Here is a 23,321-nt window from a genome sequence, read left to right as displayed (position 1 = left end):
AAAAAGGGAGAGAAAGATCCAACATGGGAAGTGGGATACCCAGCAGACTCATAGAATGGCAGACGTCCTAAACAACACTCTGGCCTCAGAATCAGCCCTTAAGGCATTTGGATCTGGCTGAAGAGCCCATGAGAGTATTGTAGGCATGGAAAGCCAAGATACCATGGGAAGAAGAAGAAGAAGAAGAAGAAGAAGAAGAAGAAGAAGAAGAAGAAGAAGAAGAAGAAGAAGAAGAAGAGGAGGAGGAGGAAGACCTAAATGAAAGATCTCTGTGAGTGAGATCCCAGTGGAAAGAATGGGGCCATCAAAGAAGGAGGTACCTTTCTCTGAAGGGAGGAGAGAACTTCCACTTTGACTATGACCCTATCGGAATAAGATCAAAGTCAGCGAACTCAAAAGGCTTCCATAGCCCTGTCAACTCATGACTAGAGCCTAGGGAGATTACTGACACCATGAACAGGAGTGTCAAATTGTTAAGTGAGCAACAGAAGTCACTGTGTACTTACATCCCATGTGGGATCTGTCCTTAATGTGTTGTCTAATGTGCAGTGATGCTATAACTAGTACTGAAACAGTATTTTTCCACTTTGTGTTTCTGCGTGGTTACAAACTGATGAGATCTTTACTAATTATATACTGAATCGATCTTCTGTATATAAAGATAATTGGAAATGAAAAAAAAAAAACCTGGGGTTAAATTGGAAATGGCATAGAAAATTAATTAATTTTTTAAAAAAAATATTATGTAGGATCTCTGTCTTTAATGTGCTGTACACTCTTATTTAATGCTATAACTAGTACTCCAACAGTATTTTTTTTCACTTTGTGTTGCTATATGGGGGCAAACTGTTGAAATCGTTACCTAATATATACTAAACTGATCTTCTGTATATAAAGAGAATTGAAAATGAATCATGATGTGATTGGAAGGGGAGTGGGAGCGGGAAATGGGAGGGTTGTGGGTTGGAGGGAAGTTTTGGGAGGGGGAAGCCATTGTAACCCATAAGCTGTACTTTGGAAATTTATATTCATTAAATAAAAATTTAATAAAAAAATTGATTGATTGATTGATTGATTGATTTGAAAGTCAGAGTTACAAGGCAGAGGGAAGAGAGAAAAGAGGATCTTTCATTCATTGGTTCACTCCCCAAATAGCCAAAACAACTGAAGTGGGGCCAGGCCAAAGCCAGGGACATGGAGCTTCTTCCAGGTCTTCCACATGGTTGCAGGGGCCCAAGCACTTGGGCCATCCTCCACTGCTTTCTCAGCCATAGTAGTGGGGAGCTGGATCAGAAGAGGAGCAGCCAGGACTCGAACTGGCGCCCATATGGGATGCTGACATGACAGGCAGAGGCTTAACCTGCTATGCCACAATGCCAGCTCCACAGATGCTATATCTATGCTAAGCTATATATCTATATAGCTATATATCTGTATCTATGATAAGCTTTCCTTTGAGTCTGACCCAGGGGTCTTGTGGCCTCTTCCAGAAAGTAAGAGACTGGGTCAGGCTAATATTTTAGAGTAATCTTCCCAAAGTAGGGATGGAGAAACCAAATCCTGATGGCTTGGTAGAGATTACATATCAAAAAGGAAGGAACTTTCCATCAAATAGTAAGAAAGACATGAGCCATAGTATGGTGGCAAGACTGGGCCTGATAGGCCCATTCATGGAGCTGTGAGTCATTGCAGGAGATCCATGTGAAGAGGGAGAACAAAAGAATGAGGCTGAGAGTATACCTCGTGCATCAGGATAAGGAGACGAGGCAGGAGAGAACCTTCAAGGGATTTTAAGCTGGACATAATATACCAGGTCTATCTGACAGAAAAATAAAAAGTGTTGCTTCTTGGAGATTGGATTAGAGGAAGGCAAAGCTGGAGGTCACAGCAACGGTTCAGGAATGAGATATTGGCGGTCTGAACCTTGAAACTAGCAGTGGGGCTGGAGAGAAGTGAATCCGAGACACAGGAAGGCGTTCTAAGCATCAGTAGGACTGGATGGCTGGACTGGGGTTGGGAAAGGTTATTTAGTTGTCAAGGCTGGAGTCCATGGTGACCCTCGGATTTCTTTTTTTTTTTTTTTCTTTTTTTTTTTTTTTTATTTTTTGGCAGGCAGAGTGGACAGTGAGAGAGAGAGACAGAGAGAAAGGTCTTCCTTTGCCGTTGGTTCACCCTCCAATGGCCGCCGCAGCTGGCGCGCTGATCCGATGGCAGGAGCCAGGTGCTTCTCCTGGTCTCCCATGGGGTGCAGGGCCCAAGTACTTGGGCCATCCTCCACTGCACTCCCAGGCCACAGCAGAGAGCTGGCCTGGAAGAGGGGCAACCGGGACAGAATCCGGTGCCCCAACCAGGACTAAAACCCGGCGTGCCGGCACCACAAGGCGGAGGATTAGCCTAGTGAGCTGCGGCGCTGCCGACCCTCGGATTTCTAATTTGAGTGACAGTAGATGATGGGACCATGCACTGAGAGAATCTCTGAGAGGACACAAAAACAAAGGTGACCTGGGGAGATGAAGTCCCATCTGCACATCTTGAGTTTGAGACGTGTGTGATTCTCCAAGTAGCAATGTCTGAGACACAGAGAGAAGAATGAGTGCCAATCTCAGAAAACACATCTGAGTGGAGATCTAGATTTAGGAACCTTTAACATGTGGGTGCCAATTGAATCAATGGCCGTAAATGAGAACAACCAGGGAAATACATAGAATGAAATAAACATAGCATAGGAGTGAAACCTTAGAGATCAACACTTGAAGATGAACTCAGGTAAGGTGCTCCCAGCCTCCACACGTCCAACACCAGAGAAAAAGCAAGGATGCTGCATGATCATGTCAACAAAACCCGCAGACCTTCACAGCCTGGCCTCTACCACTGCTGTGAGACACGAGGGCCATTCTCATCACGGTCTCCCTCCTTTGCTAATATACTTTCTGCAGGAAGGAACCGGGTGATTGCTCAACCTTTTAATGTCATCCCACTAAGTGGCACCTCATCAGTGAGATCTTCCTTTCTCATCCTTAGAATTCTCGTTGTTCCCATATGTTCTCTTCCGTCTTCCTGATTTTATTGTTTTCTGTAGTGTTCATCCCTGTCTAACACTCCATATGTTTTACTGTTTAATTTGTTGACTGTCTGCCTCTTTCTTCTAGGATGAAAACTACATGAGAACAGAATTTTGTCTTCTTTATTCACTGCTATTTCTCAAGTGTTTAGTATTGTGTCTGGCCCATAGTAGATGCTCTTTTAATATTCATTAAATGAACATGTGAACAAATGGACCTGAATAATATGGTATCTTTTACTGTTAGAAACACACAATTTTTATGTTTTTTATTTATTCTTGTTAGCACGGGCAGCCTCCACCTCCAGCACAGAAAGGAAGATATAGGATACTCTGGAAAATCTCTAAGGGTAGCTTCTTCAGAGGGATTGAGGAGTTGTTCCATTATCTGGAAAAATGATTGAAATAGGGATACTATCAGTTCTCAATGTTTACGAGAAAAAAAAAAACTAGTAATTCATACTGGATCCCTTGGAAGCAAAAGATAATAGTGATTTTGATTTTCATAGGTTGAAAGATACCAGAGCCAATTTTATGAATGTCCCTGGATCTGGCAAACATCAAGTTGATGGCCTGGAGAGTTAAGTCATCTCCAAACAATGAGCTGTGTTTTTTATTAAAAATTTATTTATTTATTTGAAAGGTAAAGTTACAGAGAGGCAGAAGCAGAGAAAGAGAGAGAGAGAGAGAGAGAGAGAGAGAGAGAGAGAGGTCTTCTAGCCACTGGCTCACTTCCCAGATGACCACAATGGTCGGAGCTGTGCTGATCCGAAGCCAGGAGCCAGGAGCTTCTTCCAGGTCTTCCCATGCAGGTACAGGGGCCCAAGGACCTGAGCCATCTTCCACTGCTTTCCCAGGCCATAGCAGAGAGCTGGATCAGAAGAGGAGAAGCCAGGACTTGAACTGGCGCTGGGATGCTGGCACTGCAGGCGGCGGCTTCACTCACTACACCACAGCGCTGGCCCCGAGCTGTGTTTTTTAAACACAGTTGTAATCCCTTGGCCATTCCTGAGGCTCGCCTTTATAGAATCACTGAGAGGCAGCTGTACAGAGGGCTGGACTACGGGAGAGCTACCACTTTGGAAGTCAAAGCCCACGGAAGCATCAGCCTCTTTCCCCTCTCAGCTCTGATGGACTGAGTTCATTCTTCCTGGAAGAATCAAAGCCGATTCATTATAACACCAGTCTCTAACAGGGACTACGTGGGGCTGCAAAAACCAGTGGAAATACTGGATTGAGCACATATCAATCTCCCCCAAATTAAATGTCGTTTGCTCTCAGAATAATTGGATAACATTAAGTTGGCAGCCTCAAAAAAAAAAAAAAAAAGATTAATTAGGTATGAAGGTTCTTAGTTGGAAAAGCTGGATTTGTGGCCACATTCCCACTGTAAGTTCATAGTGGGATTTATACTAGTTTTACACAGAAGCTAAATGAAGAGACAATGTAATAGACAGCAGTCAGCAGAACCAAATGTCCCATAAAAAATATCTTTAGGTTAATGTCATAAACACATCTAACAGACTAAACAGTAAGAGATCACAGGTAACTTTGGCCCAAGTTCACAGGGAGATTGTGAGGACAGAACCAAATGAAAACCAGTTAATGAGCCAGTGCTGTGGTATAGTGGGTGAAGCAATGCCTGAAGCACTGGCATCCTGTATGGTCGCCGGTTCGAGTCCCAGCTGCTCCACTTCCAATCTGGCTCTCTGCTATGGCCTGGGAAAGCAGTAGAAGATGGCCCAAGTCCTTGGGCCCCTGCACCTGCATGGGAGACCCAGAAGAAGCTCCTGGCTCCTGGCTATGGTTTGGCACAGCTCCAGCTGTTGCAGCCATCTGGGGAGTGAACCAGAGGATGGAAGACCTCTCCTTCTCTCTCTGTGTAACTCTGATTTCAAATAAATAAATAAATCTAAAAATAAATTTAAAGAAATAATAAGCATTGAGAATGTGGAGATGGACTGGGCAGGTATTCTTTCTAAAAAGAATTCTAGTGCAGAAGAGAACAGGGAGGATAAAGCCAACAATTAGAGGGGTAAACAGAATCCAGAAATGTTTTCTGAATTTAAAAGGCTTGACCAGTTTAAATTCTGGTGAGAAAGACCCGGTAGAGGTGAAAGGAGTGTTAGCAGGAACTGTTTTTGTTTTGTTTTGTTTTGTTTTAAGATTTATTTATTTATTTGAAAGGTGGAGTTACAGAGAGGCAGAGGCAGAGAGAGGGCTTCTGTCCGCTGGTTCACTTCCCAGGTGGCTCCAACAGCAGAAGCTGTGCTGATCTGAAGTCAGGAGCCAGGAGCTTCTTCTGGGTCTTCCACGCAGATGCAGGGGCCTAAGCACTCGGGCCATCCTCCACTGCTTTCCCAGGCCATAGCAGAGAGCCAGATTGGAAGTGGAGCAACCAGGCCTCAAACCAGTGCCCTTATGGGATGCCAGCACTGCAGGGGACAGCCTTACCCACTACGCCACAGCGCCGGGGCCCAGACACTGTTTATGCTTCTATTTTACTTTGCTTATTGACAAGCAGCATTCATCTCTAGCCCTTCAAGGTTTCCTTTATCACAGGGACTAGGAACTACATCTCCCAGAATCCTTTAGGAGAAATCCATTCAGATTCCATTTGGGCACTGGTAAGATACTGAAAACGAGGAAGACAAGCAGAAGCCATTGCTGACTACAGAACTGCAAAGGGCAGCCAATGGCAGGAGTGAAGTCTGTACAGCCTCCAGGCATCTTCCTGCAAACCACCCACTTCTGTGGTTCAGCAACTGAGATCACTGGTAGCAGCTTCCTGGGGCTGCTGAATATTCTGTTTCCTGAAACACAGTAGTGGCTTTTCTGGGCTTTTTTACTCCCACATCCAGTTCCTCTGTTATGGCTACAGCAGGACTTGTCCTCAACCCTCGTGCAAGATGTTTAAACTCTGATGTCTTGATGTTGGTGGTTGTTGGGTTAAGGGAGGAGATTTGATCTGCCAAGGGAAGCCAGGAGGTGGGGCTGGTGGGAAGTCTTTAGGTAACTGGGGGCATGACCTCAGAGGGTGGGTCTCCCAAGAGGTTGAAAGTTTTGATTATTTGAGTTCAAGATCAGCCTGGGCTTTGATTTTATGTATTTTGGGGGTATGTTGCTGGCAATTCACCTTTAGAGATTTTCGTATCTTTCTCATGAAATGAATCCATTCTCTTTACTAAGAAGTTCCCTTATTTCTTGTACAATTCTTGGCTTTAAATTTCAGAGTCGTTACTATTGTTACAACAGCTTCCACATGGGTATTATTTGCCTATTCTAGCACTCCCTGTCCTTTGATTGTTTAGTCTTTCTGTGTCCTAATGTTTTAAATTTGTCCCTTTTAAACAGCATATGATTATATTTTTTAAAAACCCAATCTGACAGCCTTTATACTTTAGCTGGAACACTTGCCATCTAATTTTCTGCAATGACAAATATATTTGGGGCTCCTTCTAGAAATTATTTTGTGCTTTCTACTTTTCCTTTTTTTTGGGGGGGGGGGCAGGCAGAGTTAGACAGTGAGAGAGAGAAAGAGAGAGAGAGAGAGTTATAGACAGTGAGAGAGAGACAACGGTCTTCCTTCTGTTGGTTCACTCCCCTAATGGCCACCACAGCCGGCGCTGTGCCAATCCGAAGCCAGGAACTGGGTACTTCCTCCTGGTCTCCCATGCTGGTGCAGGGACCCAAGCACTTGGACCATCCTCCACTGCCCTCCCAGGCCACAGCAGAGATCTGGACTGGAAGAGGAGCAGCTGGGACTATTACCCAGTGCCCCAACCTGGACTAGAACCCTGGGGTGCTGGTGCCGAAGGTGGAGGATTAGCCAAGTGAGCCGGCCAATTTTTCCGAATTTTTGTGTTTAACTTTTTTCTCTTTCTTTGCCTTCCTTTGAACTCAATAATTTTCCCTTTACTCCCCTTTACACCACATATTTAAGTAGTTACCGTCTAAAGTTAATCTGTATTTATCTTCTTCACATGCAAGGCAAAGGCTTAAGCCAATACAAGCCAATCATTCACTCCCAATCCCCATGCTATTGCTTTTTTTTTTTTTTTTTTTGACAGGCAGAGTGGACAGTAGAGAGAGAGACAGAGAGACAGGTCTTCCTTTTTGCCGTTGGTTCACCCTCCAATGGCCGCCGCGGTAGGCGCGCTGCAGCCGGCACACCGCGCTGATCCGAAGGCAGGAGCCAGGTGCTTCTCCTGGTCTCCCATGGGGTGCAGAGCCCAAGCACTTGGGCCATCCTCCACTGCACTCCCTGGCCACAGCAGAGAGCTGGCCTGGAAGAGGGGCAACCGGGACAGGATCGGTGCCCCGACCGGGACTAGAACCCGGTGTGCCGGCGCCGCAAGGCGGAGGATTAGCCCATTGAGCCGCGGCGCCGGCTCCATGCTATTGTTGTTCTGTGAATTTAAATCTTCTCTGGCTTATCATCATAAATGTTTTACATAATGGATGCTAATTTTAGATTTATACACATATTTACAACTTTTTTTTTTTTTTTACTAATCGTCTCCTCTTTCATCTGGCTATATCTTTATTCATTTTAGAATTCTTGAAATAAGAATTTATTGGTGGCAAAAGTTCTCAGTTATTGTTCTCCCTAAAAATTTTCCTTATTTTATTAATAATAATTCCTTATTTTACTTGATGATTAGAAACTTTTTGCAGGGTAACTCTAGGTTGGCAGTAATTCCTTTGTATATTCAAGAAGTGCTATCTTCCAGCTTTCATCATTGCTGTTCAGAAGTCAGTCCTATTCTAACGGCTTTTCTTTTTTAGTTAATTAGTCTATTTTTCTCTGGCTGCTTTTAAGATGTTCTTCTCTTTTGGGGTTCTAAATTTTGGCTATGGCATTTCTAGATTTGCATTTATTTTTATATACCTTGATTGAGATGAACTGGATTCCTAAATATGAGGAAAGATGCTTTTCATCTCTGTCATATCTCTTTATTCTTCTAAAATATCAAATATTAAACTACCTCAGCCTGTATGTTGTGCCTCTTAACCTTTCAGATGTTTATCATAACTTTATCTCTTTCTGCTCCATTCAAGATACTTTCTTTGGGGGCTAGCGCTGTGGTTAAGCCTCTGTCTGCAGTGTTGGCATCCCATATGGGAGCCGGTTCGTGTTCCAGCTGCTCTATATCCCATCCAGCTCCCTGCTAATGTGCCTGGGAAAAGTAGCAGAAGATGGCCCAAGTCCTTGGGCCCCTGCACCCACATGGGAGACCTGGAAGAAGCTCCTGGCTTCTGACTTCATCCTGGCCCAGCCTAGGCCATTGCAGCTGTTTAGGGAATAAACAAGTGGATGAAAGACCTCTCTCTGTCTCTCTTTTTGTCTCTCTTTGTCTGTCTCTCCTCCTTTTTCTGTATCTATCCCTTTTAAATAAATAAATAAATCTTTTTTTAAAAAGATGTTTTATTTGGGTCTACCTTTCAATTAAGCAGTTCTCCTTTTCACTACATCTAATCTACTATTAAAATCCATCCACTGAGCATTTTCTTTCTTTACTAAAATCAAGTTTCATGATAGGGTGTTTCCCTTGCTGCTTTCTACTTAGAGAGTTGGCAGTTTTAACTTAGGTTACCCCAGCATACTCAGCCTATGTGAGCCTTTGGGTCCTCAGCTACCTCTGAGATCTCCCTTTATACTTCCAGCTTTGCATGGGAACTAATTTTTCTCCTTTTCCAATCCCTAAGAGGCCATAAAAATAAAAACTCAACCTCCTGGGGGGCTTTAGCAAATGCCCTCAGTGTACCTTCAGTAATCTGTTACCTCTTTAGATTTTCTCCTTCCTACCAGTTATTAATGCATTTTAGAATTTGTTTTTTTATTCTGAACTTGAAGATTTCACTATAAGGGCAAGTCAGTATATTTTTATACTATTCTTCCAGAAATAATAAACAGGTTTGTTTTAAATTTGGAATATGAATAGACACCAACTCCAGCACCCATCCCAGGTTAATTATGAGCAATTAAAGAAGATGTTGGATATACATGAGGCATGAAAACAAGTTGCAAATAAATGTATGCAACACAACCCAATTTTTTCAAAAACAAATACAAAATCCTTTAAATGTATGTTTGTATGTGTATATGAGCTTAGAGAAATACATAATGGACTACAAACACAACTATTTGGTTACTTAAAATGACAAGACAGAGGGTGGGAGAAAATAAAGAGACTTAAAATTATCTAAGCAGGGAAAATATACAATATAATGCTCAATAAAACTTTCTTCTAAGTGTGAAAGCTTTTAATTAGTCTCTGGGTGCCAGTGCCGTGGCTCAACAGGCTAATCCTCTGCCTAGCGGCACCGGCACACCAGGTTCTAGTCCCGGTTGGGGTGCCGGATTCTGTCCTGGTTGCCCCTCTTCCAGGCCAGCTCTCTGCTGTGGCCAGGGAGTGCAGTGGAGGATGGCCCAAGTGCTTGGGCCCTGCACCCCATGGGAGACCAGGAGAAGCACCTGGCTCCTGCCTTCGGAACAGCGCCGAGCGCCGGCCGCAGCGCGCCAGCCGCGGCGGCCATTGGAGGGTGAACCAACGGCAAAAAGGAAGACCTTTCTCTCTGTCTCTCTCACTGTCCACTCTGCCTGTCAAAAAGTAAAAAAAAAAAAAAAAAAAATTAGTCTCTGGGCAAGGACTAAAGGGCAACAAACGAAAAGCAACAATGGTTCAGGTGTTATCTTGGCAGGAATAAAGCGGCTAAGCAGGTTTTTCATAGGTCCTTCAGGTTGCCACTAAGACAGCCCTGAATTACAAGGCCCACAGCACCTTCCTCTCCCTCCAGCCTTGGGACTGAGTCACTTCCTCTGCCTCACTCCACCCTCCCTCCGCATTCCAGACTGTCCACCAAGTCCACCTTGGCCTGCGTGTGACCTGGTCATTCTTTCCTCTGCTTCTGATTTGGCCATGAGCTTTGGTCCTAAAGGTTAGCATTAGGTTAACATGGTTAACATTAGTTAGCATTGGTGAACCTCTCCATGGCTCAGATTCTCCGTGTGAATAGGATCCCTCTAGTGCAGGACACAAGATGACTAATACTTGCGGGGCATCTTTTAAGTTTCAGACACTAAGTGGGTGCTTCCTGTGTGTTATTTTGTCTTCACAATAACATTGTGAATAGTGTTCAGGTGCTGAGAGTAAGTACCACGGAGGAATCTGATTAGTCAAAGAATTAAGGGAAGTCATCCTGAGGAAGTGATGGTGAAGCCAAGCATTAAGACATGGGTAGGAGTTAAATTAGTGACTGCAGATCCAAGGAATCAGGCACTCCACAAGTAATCAATGAATTTTTAAGTGATTAAGTAAATGATAGAGACTTTTTTTTAAAAAGGACAAGATAACAATTTGTACACAAAGAAGAGCCAATGTGGGGTCTCATTGAACTGAGTCATTGTCCAAAGGGTCCTGTCGTTGCTCCCTCTGGAAGGACCAAGGGCATATCTTCCCCGAGGGAATGGCAAGATCAATTCTATTTTGTATTTATCGCTATTTTTATGGTTGCTTTTAGATTTTATGTAATTTTGCTGCTTAGGATACGTAGAAGAAAAAATTTCCTAGGGATCTTGAGGGAAGTATGAGAATGGGAGAAAACAGAATCTCGGTCATTAGATGGTAAGGTGATACAAAAAGATGAGGTGTTTGAAAAGAGGTCATTAAAGGAGAAATGAAAGATTTTGAAGTTTGAAGGCATTACACTTAATAATTTATCATTTAAATTTTCTGTAAAGATAGAGTTCAGGACATGCTATCCAAAATAGAGCACTGTGGCATATCGGATATTTTATGCTAAGGAATTTGAGAAATGGTAGCTGCAGGAATAACTTTCTGACCTCCCCAGAGCAAGCCATAAAACCCTCTCCACACAGGGGAAAGGAGCATCCCTATATCCAAAGACACAGGGACACAGAGCAGGGTCTTGCACAGGCCTTGCTCGGGTCCCTGTGGTTTACTGCACTTAGCCCCTCCCTTCATCTATGATTTGCTTCCAGGACTCTCACACTTTATTAAACCTTCCACAACGTGCTCAGGCTTAACCCCTTCATGTCCATACAAAGGCACCAATGTCATGTTAAATGAATTTCTGTGCTTTTCTCTTTGTAGCCCGTAGGGGTCTTAGCCAAGAACTCATGGAGTAGGAGGACAAGATACTTTTCCTCTTCAACATGTCTAATGCACTAGCAACTAGTCACTTACAGCTATTTAAATTGAAACGAAATGATCTTAGAGAATAACTTCATCAATCTCACTGGCCATGTGTCTCTAGCAACCAGAGTACTGGACAGCTCAGGGGTAGACATTTCCATCACTGTAGAAAGTTCTGTTAGACTGAGCTGGGGACCATACCCCTCAGAAAAGCTACACACATACAGATCCCCATCCAGTCGGCAATGCAGACTGCATTTGTGTACATTTAAATGTCTGTGTGTTCTACCTACTTCAGTGGATATTTTACCAAACCTCTGCATGGAACCAACACCCCTGAGGGAAGAGAAAAACAGATGAAACATGGCTACTGCCTTTCAAAACATTTACCACTTTGAGAGGGAGAAAGATACACAAGCTACACCTTTCCTCGATTACGAGCTCTTCCGAGGCAGGAGTTGTAAAAGCCACCACGTTCCAAATTCTCCAGTGTTAGAATTGAGCTGAACGTTTCTGGAACTCTGGAGACAGTAAGTAAGATTTGCTTTCTGCAACAACATGCTCTCCAACAGAGGATCCAAGACTAGGATTGTGTTTAAAGGTCTTCCGCCCTGCCCCTTTTTGACTATGCAATGAAGTATATTAGTGTGACATCACATGGTACAATATGGCTCAAAGTTATGCAGGACAAAGCTAAATAAGCTTGTCTTGGCATAGTTCTTCATTTGTAAAATGAGTAAACTAGATTGCAAGATAATCCATTACAGTGCAGAAGAGATCTTGTTCAAATGGCTTATATGTATTTTTATCTGAAAATAGGAGGGGACAAAGGAGGATTTACTCATTCCAGTCAATACTGGGCCCTCTCCTGGGGCCTGCAGCTGGGCATCTGTGGTCACATTAGAAATGAGGCATCTCCATGGAACAGCAGAAGCTGTGGAGCCAGGTGTGGGGGTGGCCAGGGCCTTGCCCCAAAGGCATTGTGCTGTAACACAGGTATGGCCTCAGGAGGTGAGTGTGTTGTGTTAATTAGATACACAATTCTTTCAAAATGGACACGTGGCTTAAAAAATATGCCAAAGAAAGCATAGGCTGAAGATAATGCAAAAAACACAACTCTAAGTTTAACAACAAAAAACTGTCAATATTTTGCTCCATGGCCATCTAATAAGACCTGACAGGAAGAGAGCCCATAGATGGTGAGATGATTTAAGGAGTCATTTGAAATATGGAGTGGGTGGCAAGCATTTTCCCTGGCAGTGAAAACACCTCTTAACCATGAACCTTCACTGTAAGTACACATTCTGCCTTAAACTAGTGGCTTTTAATGGAACGAAAACATCACATATGACTTGTTTACTTTAGCTTCACATAATCCTTCAGTATTTCTATTTGGGGAATATTTTGTAATAGTAGATTAAGCGCAGCAGTGCTGATCACTGTATAGACTCAATACATAGATGCCATGGACTCCCACAGAGCTGCACAGTAACTTTGATGGGGATGTCTTGTGTTCCACTGCCATCTTGTGGTGAACACTGCTGGGAACAGGCCTGTGGGTACAATGGGAAGAATTGGTTTGGGCTAGTGAACCCTAAAGATCCAAGACCCCAAGGAACAGAATCTGAGTTCTCATATCACAGCACTTAACTGTCACCCCACCTGGAAACGTCAGTGCTGCGTACCTTTTTCAGGTAACCTTACCTCTTCGGATTTGGTGACTCCTCTGTAACTTGTGGGTGAGTTTCCAATTCTCGCAGAACTTCAAAATCACCCCCAGTTCTAAAACATCTGTGGTATTAATCAAGCGTCACCAATGGTACTTTGCCAGCTTCTAAAGTCTTTATTTTCATGTTTTACTCCATGAAGAGCTACATAGTTTCTCAATTATTTCTTCCTTCTCTGCTTCCATTGCCTTCTGTACACATCTGTCCCTAATAGTGCTTGTTAGGTTGGGAGGTCTTTCTGTAACTTTTTAACTTGGAACAGCTGCCCGCCCATTTGTGAACGTGTTCAGAGGGTCCCATATGCACATTTTAGCCGTCCCCAACGGCAGCATGTTACATAACTGGCACACGATCAAGTGCATTAGTGCCAGCTACGGGACCTACTCAGATTTCACCAGGGTTACATGCACTTACTGTAGGCAGCGGGTGGGTAGGTTATTTTTTGTGCTTTCCATTATTTTAGATTCCCTGGCTCTACCGTACCTGCAGAGCAATGGCTTTCCTTATATGTTGGTGAGAGAATGCACAGAGGAAGAGGGAAGGGAGAGAAGAGGGGAATACTGTAATTGAATAAAAGACATTTTAAAAGTAGTAATAAAACCAAATCAAATTTTCTAAGCATAGTAGATCCACGTTAAAACTCAACTTTTCACTCAGAATTTTAGTCATTTTTAAAATTATTACTGAAGAAATCATTCAATATACCAATCTTCAAGATAATCACACAAATGACATCCCTAGAAATGACAGAATTCCTGTTTTCAAGAGCTTTTCAGATGATCTGATGAGTCTCTCAAAAGCTTGTCCTCCTTTTCTTTGTACAGCCACTAAGCTTTTGTTAAAATTATTGTTAGTTTTTTAAAACTGTGCCTGAAAGTTCATAGTTGGAAATTTATGGTGCTTTGTTTTTATTTATATTTTCTTGACAATTAATGAAATTAGCTTTTTGTGTGTTTTTTAAAACAAATCACGTGGTATTATATTTATAAACTGTGTACTCTTTGCCCCATATTTCTGTTAGGGTGTTAGTCCTTCCTTATTAATGTTGCATTAATTTATATATTATGGATGGCAATCCTTACTATTTTTATTAATAGTTTTTTTCAATGTTTGCCCTTAATTGCATTTGTGGCAACATCTACCATTTTCTTAATATTTATTTTATTCTTAGAAATTCACTCTAGAACTGGTTAGACATTTTTGTTCGTTCTTACCACTTTTTTATATTTGATTTTCCACACCTAAGGTCTTATTTTTATTCTTGTATGAGACAAGTTTGATTCTTCCCCAAGAAATCCCTCTGCTCATGCCTTAATATCTTTCTTGTTTCCACCATTTCTTCTTTCTTCATCATAAATTAAGAACCTATGTCAAAGATTGCTTCTTGATTTCGATTCTAATACCATACATTTCAATTTCACAGTTCTGTATTTTAATGTCAAATGGGCAAGTATTTCTTTATTACTCTTCTTTCTCAGAATTTTCTATAGATATTCACAATTGTGTTCTTTCAGACACAAAGAGAAGAGTGAGGATAAATGTCTTAGCCTGGCTAGGGTGAAGAGTCTCACCATACGGAATTCAACCTACGCAGTACAAGTGAGCCCAACTGCCAACAACTATGCCTGTTTGCCTGGAGGTGTCCTCTGGTCATCAGAGCCTGCTCTGCCTGGGATGCGTGGCACAGGGAGCTGTCGTGTTTGCCCGGGATGGAGACGTATGTGCCCCTAGCACTCCCAGTCCTTGGCTGGGCCTCTCTGACCACTGTGTTCCCCAGTAGGACAGCAAGATGCTCAAAGATGGACACTGCCCCTGCTGTCTGCTGTCACCCCATCTCTATGGGTATTTCCGGGGATCGCCTCCCAGTAACCCACCCAATCCCTGTCTCCAGGTCTGCTTCTCATGGAACCTAAAGTAGGACAGAGTGCAAAAGTCCTAAGCTAGAAGCAGAGCCAAAAGCGTAACATTAAGCCTTGGTCTTCTGTAAGGATGCATTCTGAAATGCCTGCCACTTTCACTTCAATATTAGAAAATTATCTAAAGTCTTGACTTGGCTTTGCTTGACTTCCATCTCTGCCACACTTACTCCAATTATACGCACACTAACTAAGATGCAGAACACATCTCCTCTTCTCAACTTCAAGCCTACCCCTCCGTGAAGAGGTGAGTTCTAACAGCAAAATATGTTTTAGGTCAGTCTTCCACACTCCATCCCTCCTGTATCTCCCAGGGCATCACGTCACTGTCTCCTGTTAGCCTGGTCATCGCTTGCCAGAGCGTCACAGAGGCCAACTGACCAGTCCATCCTTGCTTCCACCCTGGACACTTCCCACCTACTCTCACACAGCAAGTCACTGCTTAAAAATATAAATCAGAGATGTTTTGCATACTGGATGAAACATCCTAATCCCACAAAAAAGGAGCAAGTTCTAGCTCCTGACTCCAGCAAATGCACACCCTGGGAGGCAGCAGGTGTTGGTTCTAGTGTTTGGGTCCCTGCCACCCATGTAGGAAACTTTGATTGAGTTCCTGGTTGTTGTCGGTACCTGGGGGTTGAACCAGGAGATGAGACCTCTCTCTCTCTCTCTGTCTGTCACCACTATATAATATATATATATAAAATATATATAAAACAGTTATGTGCATATATGTGTATATATAAATCAGTTAATTGTTGCTGTCTTCATGAAAACCTAGCTTTCCACCGCACAGAGAATGGAATCCCAACTCGCTTCATTGGCTACAAGAGTCCTCTCTTAAGTCCGTCAATCCTGATGCTTCAGGAATCTTGGTCTCATCTCTTTCCTAAAAGGGACCCAGTTTCTGGACTGGGAGATTGCACTTCCTTCTTCTCACATAACCTGCTTCAGTTCTGTGTCTGTGTGTGTGTGCACGCGTGTGTTGAGGGAGGGGGGTGGATTCTCCCTCATCTGTTAGATCTCTTTCTCAATTGGGTTCCCCCAATTTCCTCATTTAAAATTGTCCTCTCACACACCCCTACTACGTCATTTCCTACCTCTGTATTCTATGTATTCTAAGCTTTAATCATCTCTGGATTTTTTTTTTATTCATTGAAAATATACAATCAGCCCCTCTCGTCTCTATCATGGGCTAGGCTCAGGCACCCTGCCAGGTGTCCAGGTACACAGCAATCAAAAACAGTGCTCCACCTGCATCAGAGGTGGAGGCTGGGGTATTTAGTGAAAGGGATAGATATTAAGCTACTATTAACACCCAATTTTAAAGCTGACACTGTGCAAAGTGTTAGGTACAGAGTACAATAACAGCTCAAACCAGAAAAACTTGGCCTTGTTAGGAAAGGCATCTTAAAGGATGTGAAGAATGCACTGAGGGAGTGCACAGGGAAAGATTAACTCCATAGACCTGAGTGGTTCAAACCCTGTACATGGTGCAGGAAATGCCTATCCCCAGTACTGGTCCTGAAGATGGGCTCTGAGCCCTTGCAATGTTCTCTGAAAAGAGTATTTTTGTATGTCCAAGTCCTTAGGTCACATGGTACCTGTCTGACCACATCATTTATGCTGACAATAGGATGTGTGGTGAATGCCTGTCTTTGCTCAGTGGTGCTGAAGATTGAATAGCTGAGGGTGGTCATACAGGGGCCACATATGAGTGTGTTTCATTCGTCCCCACTTAAAACCATGGGCACTCATTCAGGTGAGGCTCCTGGTTGGCCACACTTTGCCTCTGTCATCCCACATTGTTGCTGGGAGCATGAAGGATGTGTCTGTCCGTGTGACTGCACTGTGAGAACACCTGGAACCTGCTCCTGGTTTCTCCTGGACTTTGCCCCTAGCGCCTTTCCCTTTTCTGATTTTAACCCGTATCCTTTCACTATAATAAACAGTCACCATTAAAATGTCAGCTTTTCTGAGTCCATTAGTTCTAGAAAATCAAGGAGTAGTCTTGGGAGACTCCTGATGCAGAACTAAAGCAAGTTCAAGGCAAAGGAAACAGCAGGCTCAAAAGCCCTACGAGAGCTGGCACTGTGGCATAGAAAGTTAAGCCTCCACCTGCAGTACCAGCATTCTTTACGGGCATTGGTTCGAATCCTGGCTGCTTCATTTCCAATCTAGCTCCTTGCTAATGCACCTGGGATAGCAGTAGAAGGGTACTTGGGCCCCTGCACCCATGTGAGAGGTCCAGATGAAACTTCTGGCTCTTGGCTTTGGCCTGGCCCAGCCCTGGGCATTGCGTCCACTTGGGGAGTGAACCAGCAGGTGGAAGACCTCTCCCCTCCCTCCCAACTCTGTAACTCTGCCTTAAAAATCAATCTTAAAAAAAAAAAAAAAACCTACACCCCTGAGTGAATACAATAGTGAGAGTGACTTAACAGAAGCTATCAAGTAAGAGTAGAAGAGCAAGCAGGCGTGTGATACAGGCATCCATACCCTCTTTTCTTCGATGAATGGAGGCTCTTTAAGGGTGGACACCAGTCATTCCCATTCACTGTGGCATCAGCAGCTTTTACCATGATGCTTGGAGCATTAAGGGTGCTTTTGAAGATAATTTGGTTCCCCAAACCCACGCAGAGAGTTAAACTCAAAATCATGTTGATTTAGGTTAATAGATTAATGTTAGTGGGTTAAGTTTAGACACTTGATCTAATTATAGCATCTAAGAAGTAGGCCTCGAGGAATGACTCTCTAACCTGCAAGCCAACATAAGCCTTCCTCCCCTCTAAGTTATTCCTCTCAGATATTTTAGTTGTGGTCATGAGAAGCTTTATTGAGGTCATGAGAATATTTATTAAATAAATGAATAATAAATGAACAAGTGAATAAATGAATGACTAATCTGGGTTTCATGTTACATCCTTATAAAAAATGAATTATTATTGATTATTGTTACCTATAATAGCCCTCAATGCCAAATATTTGTTTCCTCAGTATTGCTTGGATGGTATTAAGGCAGTCAAAACGTTAGGGAAAAAATACTCTAAAACATTTTAAATCCAAGTTTTCAGATAATATCCTGAATTTATTATAGTAACATATGGAAAAATGTACAATTATCTGCAAGATAAACTTTGAATTTGTGTAAATAATTTCATGCCATAACGTCTCAAACCCTGGAACTTGATTATTGGCTTTCCTGACATTATTGTCTCCATTTTATACAAACAATCTATAAGGTTAACTCCTTTGTCTAAAGTCACAAGCAAATTAGTGGCAGAACAGAGATTCACTTCTGGACTTCTAAAAGCTCTTGGAACAGAGCCATCTCCATCAGCGAAAAGCAACTTGGAGGAGGGGAAAGGACGTAAGAGTTGAAGCCAAGGGCCCTGGGGGCAAATCAAGCTTTGATGTTTACTCTCAGGGTCACAGGGGACACTCCATTGTCCTAGGTGAGTCTCATCTATTAAAGAGGGGTAATAAATTTATCCAAAAGTGCCATTCTTGGTTGGGATAATACACTTCTGGAGATCCCTGGATGATTTCCAGAGCTCCATGAAACTATAAGCACAATTCATGTTTAAGGTCATATGTACGTTTTATACTTTGCAAGGGTGTACAGCTTCATTAGATTTGTAAAGGGGCCTGTGAGCCCCAATGAAGAAACAGCCATTGTCTCTTACAATGGTCGGTCACCAACAGTACAGGGAGTGGTTGAGCACAGGCTCTAGAGGGTGGCTGCCTGGGCTGGAATCTGGCTGTTGGCAACTTACACCTGGAGTCTGTGGCTCCACAGTGTCATCTTTGCAATGGTGGTGAAGGAGAACATGTCTCATGGAGTCGCTGTGGAGGTTCCACAGATAGTGCCTGTAAGACACACAGCATATGGTACCAGTTCAATAAATGGAAGTGCCTGTCATTGTTCCCACAAGCCATCCAAAGGAGAAATCTGGGGGTCACTGTGAGTACCCTTTCCTCCTCACTTACAGCATTAAAATCACATTAAACATGGCTGATTTTCAACTTGAAATATTTCTTGTTTCATTCACTGTGTATTCATCTCAACGTCCATTGTTCTAGGTCAAACGCTACCCTTTCAGCAGATCGCTACTCGAATTCTCCCTCCGCCAGGGCAATGAGTAGGCACTAAATGCTAAGATGACTTGAGACCTTCAGACCTGACCTAAAGCATGGGTCCTCCCACTTGTTCCAGGAGCTCTTAAATGGCTGGAGCGAAGGTGCCTCCCGCCCTTTGTACTTAAACTACAGCAAACCCCAGCTTGATGGATTTTGTACACTGGGCTTCCTTCTAGCCGGAAGAAAGGATTTGTCATGGTCAGTTTGGGCTACTCTAGCAAACTATCATAGACTGGGTGACTTAAACAACAAACTTATTTCTCCCAGTTTTGGATGCTGGAAGTGGGAGATCAGGGTGCCAGGATCGTGGGACTCTGGTGAGAGCCCTCTGCCACCTTACAGATGGCCAGCTTCTCTATGTGCCCCCCCACCACCATCCCCATCCTCTAGCAGAAGGAGAATGAGCTAACTTCCTGGACTCTTTTCATAAAGGCACCAACCTCAATCATCAGGGCACCACCCTCAAAACCTAATCACTTCCCAAAGGCCTCACCCCCAAACCCCATCATCTTGGAATTAGAATTTCAACTGAAGAATTCGAGGGAGGTGGGGACATGCAGCCCATTGTCGGCTCCATTGCTTAAAGCAGTAATTTTAAGAAGCCAGACACACAACCGCATGCACACACTGTTTTGAAAAATGGCATACAAGGTCCTGGGCACCATAGTGAATGGACCTGGTTGCATCTTTGCTTGTCCCACTGGGCCTTGTTCACCCTGCTGTCTTTGTCACTGAGCAGGGTGATCTAGGACAGTACTTTTCAAGTCTTTTGATCTCAGAATCCTTCTCATTGCTAAACACTATTGCACTGGCTTTCTTTCCTATTACTGCTGAAACAAAGGCCCACAAATCTGTGCATTACACAAACTTATCTGGCAGTCCTTGCTCTCTATCCCAGATGGGTCAGCAAGTATTTTCCTTTGACAAACTCCAATAGTATAATAATTATGTAATATTATACTATGAAGGACAATCTCTGAGTCAAGCTTTGTAAAATCAATTTATTATTCTAAATTCTGCTTTTCTTTTCTTTTCTTTTTTTTTTTTTTTTTTGACAGGCAGAGTGGACAGTGAGAGAGAGAGACAGAGAGAAAGTTCTTCCTTTTTGCTATTGGTTCACCTTCCAATTGCCGCCGCGGCCGGCGTGCTGCAGCCGGCGCACCGCGCTGATCCAAAGCCAGGAGCCAGGTGCTTCTCCTGGTCTCCCACAGGGTGCAGTGCCCAAGCACTTAGGCCATCCTCCACTGCACTCCCAGGCCATAGCACAGAGCTGGCCTGGAAGAGGGGCATCTGGGACAGAATCCAGCGCCCCAACCGGGATTAGAACCCGGTGTGCCGGCGCCGCTAGGCAGAGGTTTAGCCTGTTGAGCCATGGCGCCGGCCTAAATTCTGCTTTTCATGAAGTTATAAATACACAGTTTAAATGTTCACCTTTTCTCCAGGGTCACGTGTCATTGAAACACAATTGCTGATGCAAGAGTGTCTGTTCCAAGTCAAGGCTGCCGAATTTCCTCCCTTTCTCACCCTTGCAGTCGGAGTCACCAAAATCTTACACTTCAGAGCTGCTGCTAACGTTATTTGATTCTCTGGCAATGGTTCCCAGGATGAACAGGTCATATGCCTGACGTTGGGTTAGTGAATGGGAGGCGCTGTCTCTTTACACCTTCATAGCAACACTTTGCCAAAGGAACTCTCATTCGCCTCAATCTACCAATGAAAGGTAGAGAAGTCATGTAACCCTCCAGCCCACGCAGTGGGAACTCGGGTTTTGCTAACTCTAGAGAACAGGAATCAGGAGCAGGCATGTCGAAGAGTAGTGAAGACACCACTTGGAACGCTCCCATCTCAGATCAGAGACCCTAGGTATGTGTCTGGTCCCGTGTGCTTCCAGCTTCCTGCTAACGTTCAGCATATGGTGGCTGTAGGCTTGGGTCCCTGCCACCATGGGGGAGACCCTAAATGGCTTCCAGGCTCCTGGCTTCTGCCTGGCCCAGCCCTGGCTGTTACACGCATTTGGGGGAATAAACCAGCAGATGAAAGATCTCTGTCCATCTTCCTCTATCTCTCCTATCTGTCTATTTAACTGCCTTTCAAATGGGAAAGAAAGAGAGAGAGAGAGAAAGGGAGAGAGAGAGAGAGAGAGAGAGAGAGGAAGGAAGGAAGGAAGGAAGGAAGGAAGGAAGGAAGGAAGGAAGGAAGAAAAAGGGAGAGAGAGGAAGGAAGAAAATTATTTTGAATGTACTACATTCTGTGTTTCAATAAAATATAGCACACACAAAATGAAGAAATTTATACTTCTGCTTAACAACCTGACATGAAAATTAAATGCATAAAAAGTTCAACTTTATATAAGGGCAATCTCTTTTGTGTTATGGATGAGGGGGAAACGATAACAACAAAAGATCTGAAACATGGCAAAGAAAAAAAAATCCTTCCTTGCAGTCTTATTTTGCAAAATGCATAAATTCTCCCAACGTTTGATGATTTATCTACAAGCTTTCTCCCCTACAACATTTTCACTTCTATTTAGCTCAGTGTTGGCTGCGGGAAAAGCGCAGCCTTGATTGGCTTCTCAGCTCACTCACTTGAAAACCATGCTGTCCTGGGAGTTGTCACTTCCCACCTGAGCCTCAGCATCCTCATTGGCACAGATGGAATCAGCTTGCCCATGTGGATGACTGTTGTGAAGACAGGAGGTAACGCACACCAGATCCCCAGCATGTACCACACATCTGATCCCTCTTTCCTCCCTTCTCCGTGGGGAAGATTTGCACAAATATTTTAGATATGGGAGGAGTGGATCCGTGAGAACAACTAACATCAAGAACATGACTCAGTAGCTTAAGCTGGGGCCAGCATTGTGGCATAGCTGGTTAAGCCACCTCCTGCAGCACCAGCATCCCAGTTCCAGTAGCTCCACTTCTGATCCAGCTCCCTGATAATGTGCCTAGGAAAGCAGCAGCAGATGGCCCAAGTGCTTGGTCCCCTGTACCCATATGAGAAACCCAAAGAAACTCCTGGCTCCTGGCTTCAGCCTGGCCCAGCCCTAGCCATTACAGCCTTTTAGGGAGTAAACCAGCAATGGGAGATTTTCCTCTCCTCTCTTTTCCTTCCATCTCTCCCTCTCACTCTCTGTGACTCTACCTTTCAAATAAATGAAATAAATATTTTTTTAAAAAAGTAGTTTAAGGGGCCAGCACTGTGGCATAGCAGGTAAGGCCGCCACCTGCATTGCCAACATCCCATATGGGTACTGATTTGAGTCCCGGCTGCTCCTCTTCCAATCCAGCTCTCTGCTGTGGCCTGGGAAAACAGTAGAAGATGGCCCAAGTCCTTGGGCCCCTGCACCTGTGTGGGGGACCTAGAAGAATCCCCTGGCTCTTGACTTTGGATTGGCCCAGCTCTGTCCACTGAGGCCGTTTGGGGAGTGAACCAGCAGATGGAAGACTAATATCTCTCTCTCTCTCTCTCTCTCTCTCTCTCTCTCTCTCTCTCTCTCCCTCTGCCTCTCTGTAGCTCTGCCTTTCTAAATAAATCTTTTTTTTTTTTAAAAAAAGGAGCTTAAGCAAAAAATCCATTTTAGTCTCAGTTAACTAAAAATGCAGGGTTCTATCTCATTAAAGCCTTTACCAGTAAGGTCCATTTGCTCCTCTCAGTCTCCTCACTCTACCTCTCCCCACACTATCCTCTTTCAGCCATGAGTTCTCTTTAGAGTAGCCTTGGGATTCCAAAACCAACCCCAGCAGCTCCAAGCCTGGTAGAATCCTGCCGCCCACAGCACCTACACTCAGAAGGGGAAAGGCAGAGGTAGGGTTAGTGGAAAAAACAACAAAATTCTCAGTCAAATTTAAATTCCATGTCTACAACAAATAGAGTTTTTCTGTTGTAAATATGACCCCAATATTGCATAGGACATACTTCTATGAAAAAATTATTTCACACTTATCCAAAATCCAACTTTAAATGGGTGTCCTGTATTTTTATTTGTTAAATCTCACCACTGTATCCAGAGAAAAATGATATCACTCTTAGCAGAAGGAAGGAGAATGCTTTTTGGACCACACCATGAAAGAATCAGGTCTGTGACAAAGGGAAGCTGGTTTTAGCTCTGTCCTACATCCCCACTTCAACCCTTGGGCCCACAGCCCTCGCCAGTCCACAGATCCTGCTAGATATAGGAAGATATGCCTTTTTTGCCACTCTCATTCTGATTTATGTGGAACAATATCTGAAACAGTATAGAATTCTTCTAAAGTCATTTGCAGGTAGTCAGAAAACTTTAGGGCCAGAAAGGAATTTAGAAGTTATTCCAATCAACCCT

The sequence above is a fragment of the Lepus europaeus genome, chromosome 10 (genome assembly GCF_033115175.1).
Source record: "Lepus europaeus isolate LE1 chromosome 10, mLepTim1.pri, whole genome shotgun sequence".
NCBI classification, from domain to species: domain Eukaryota; kingdom Metazoa; phylum Chordata; class Mammalia; order Lagomorpha; family Leporidae; genus Lepus; species Lepus europaeus.
The sequence above is the reverse complement of the archived record's forward strand: the minus strand, read 5'-3'. Positions refer to the sequence as shown.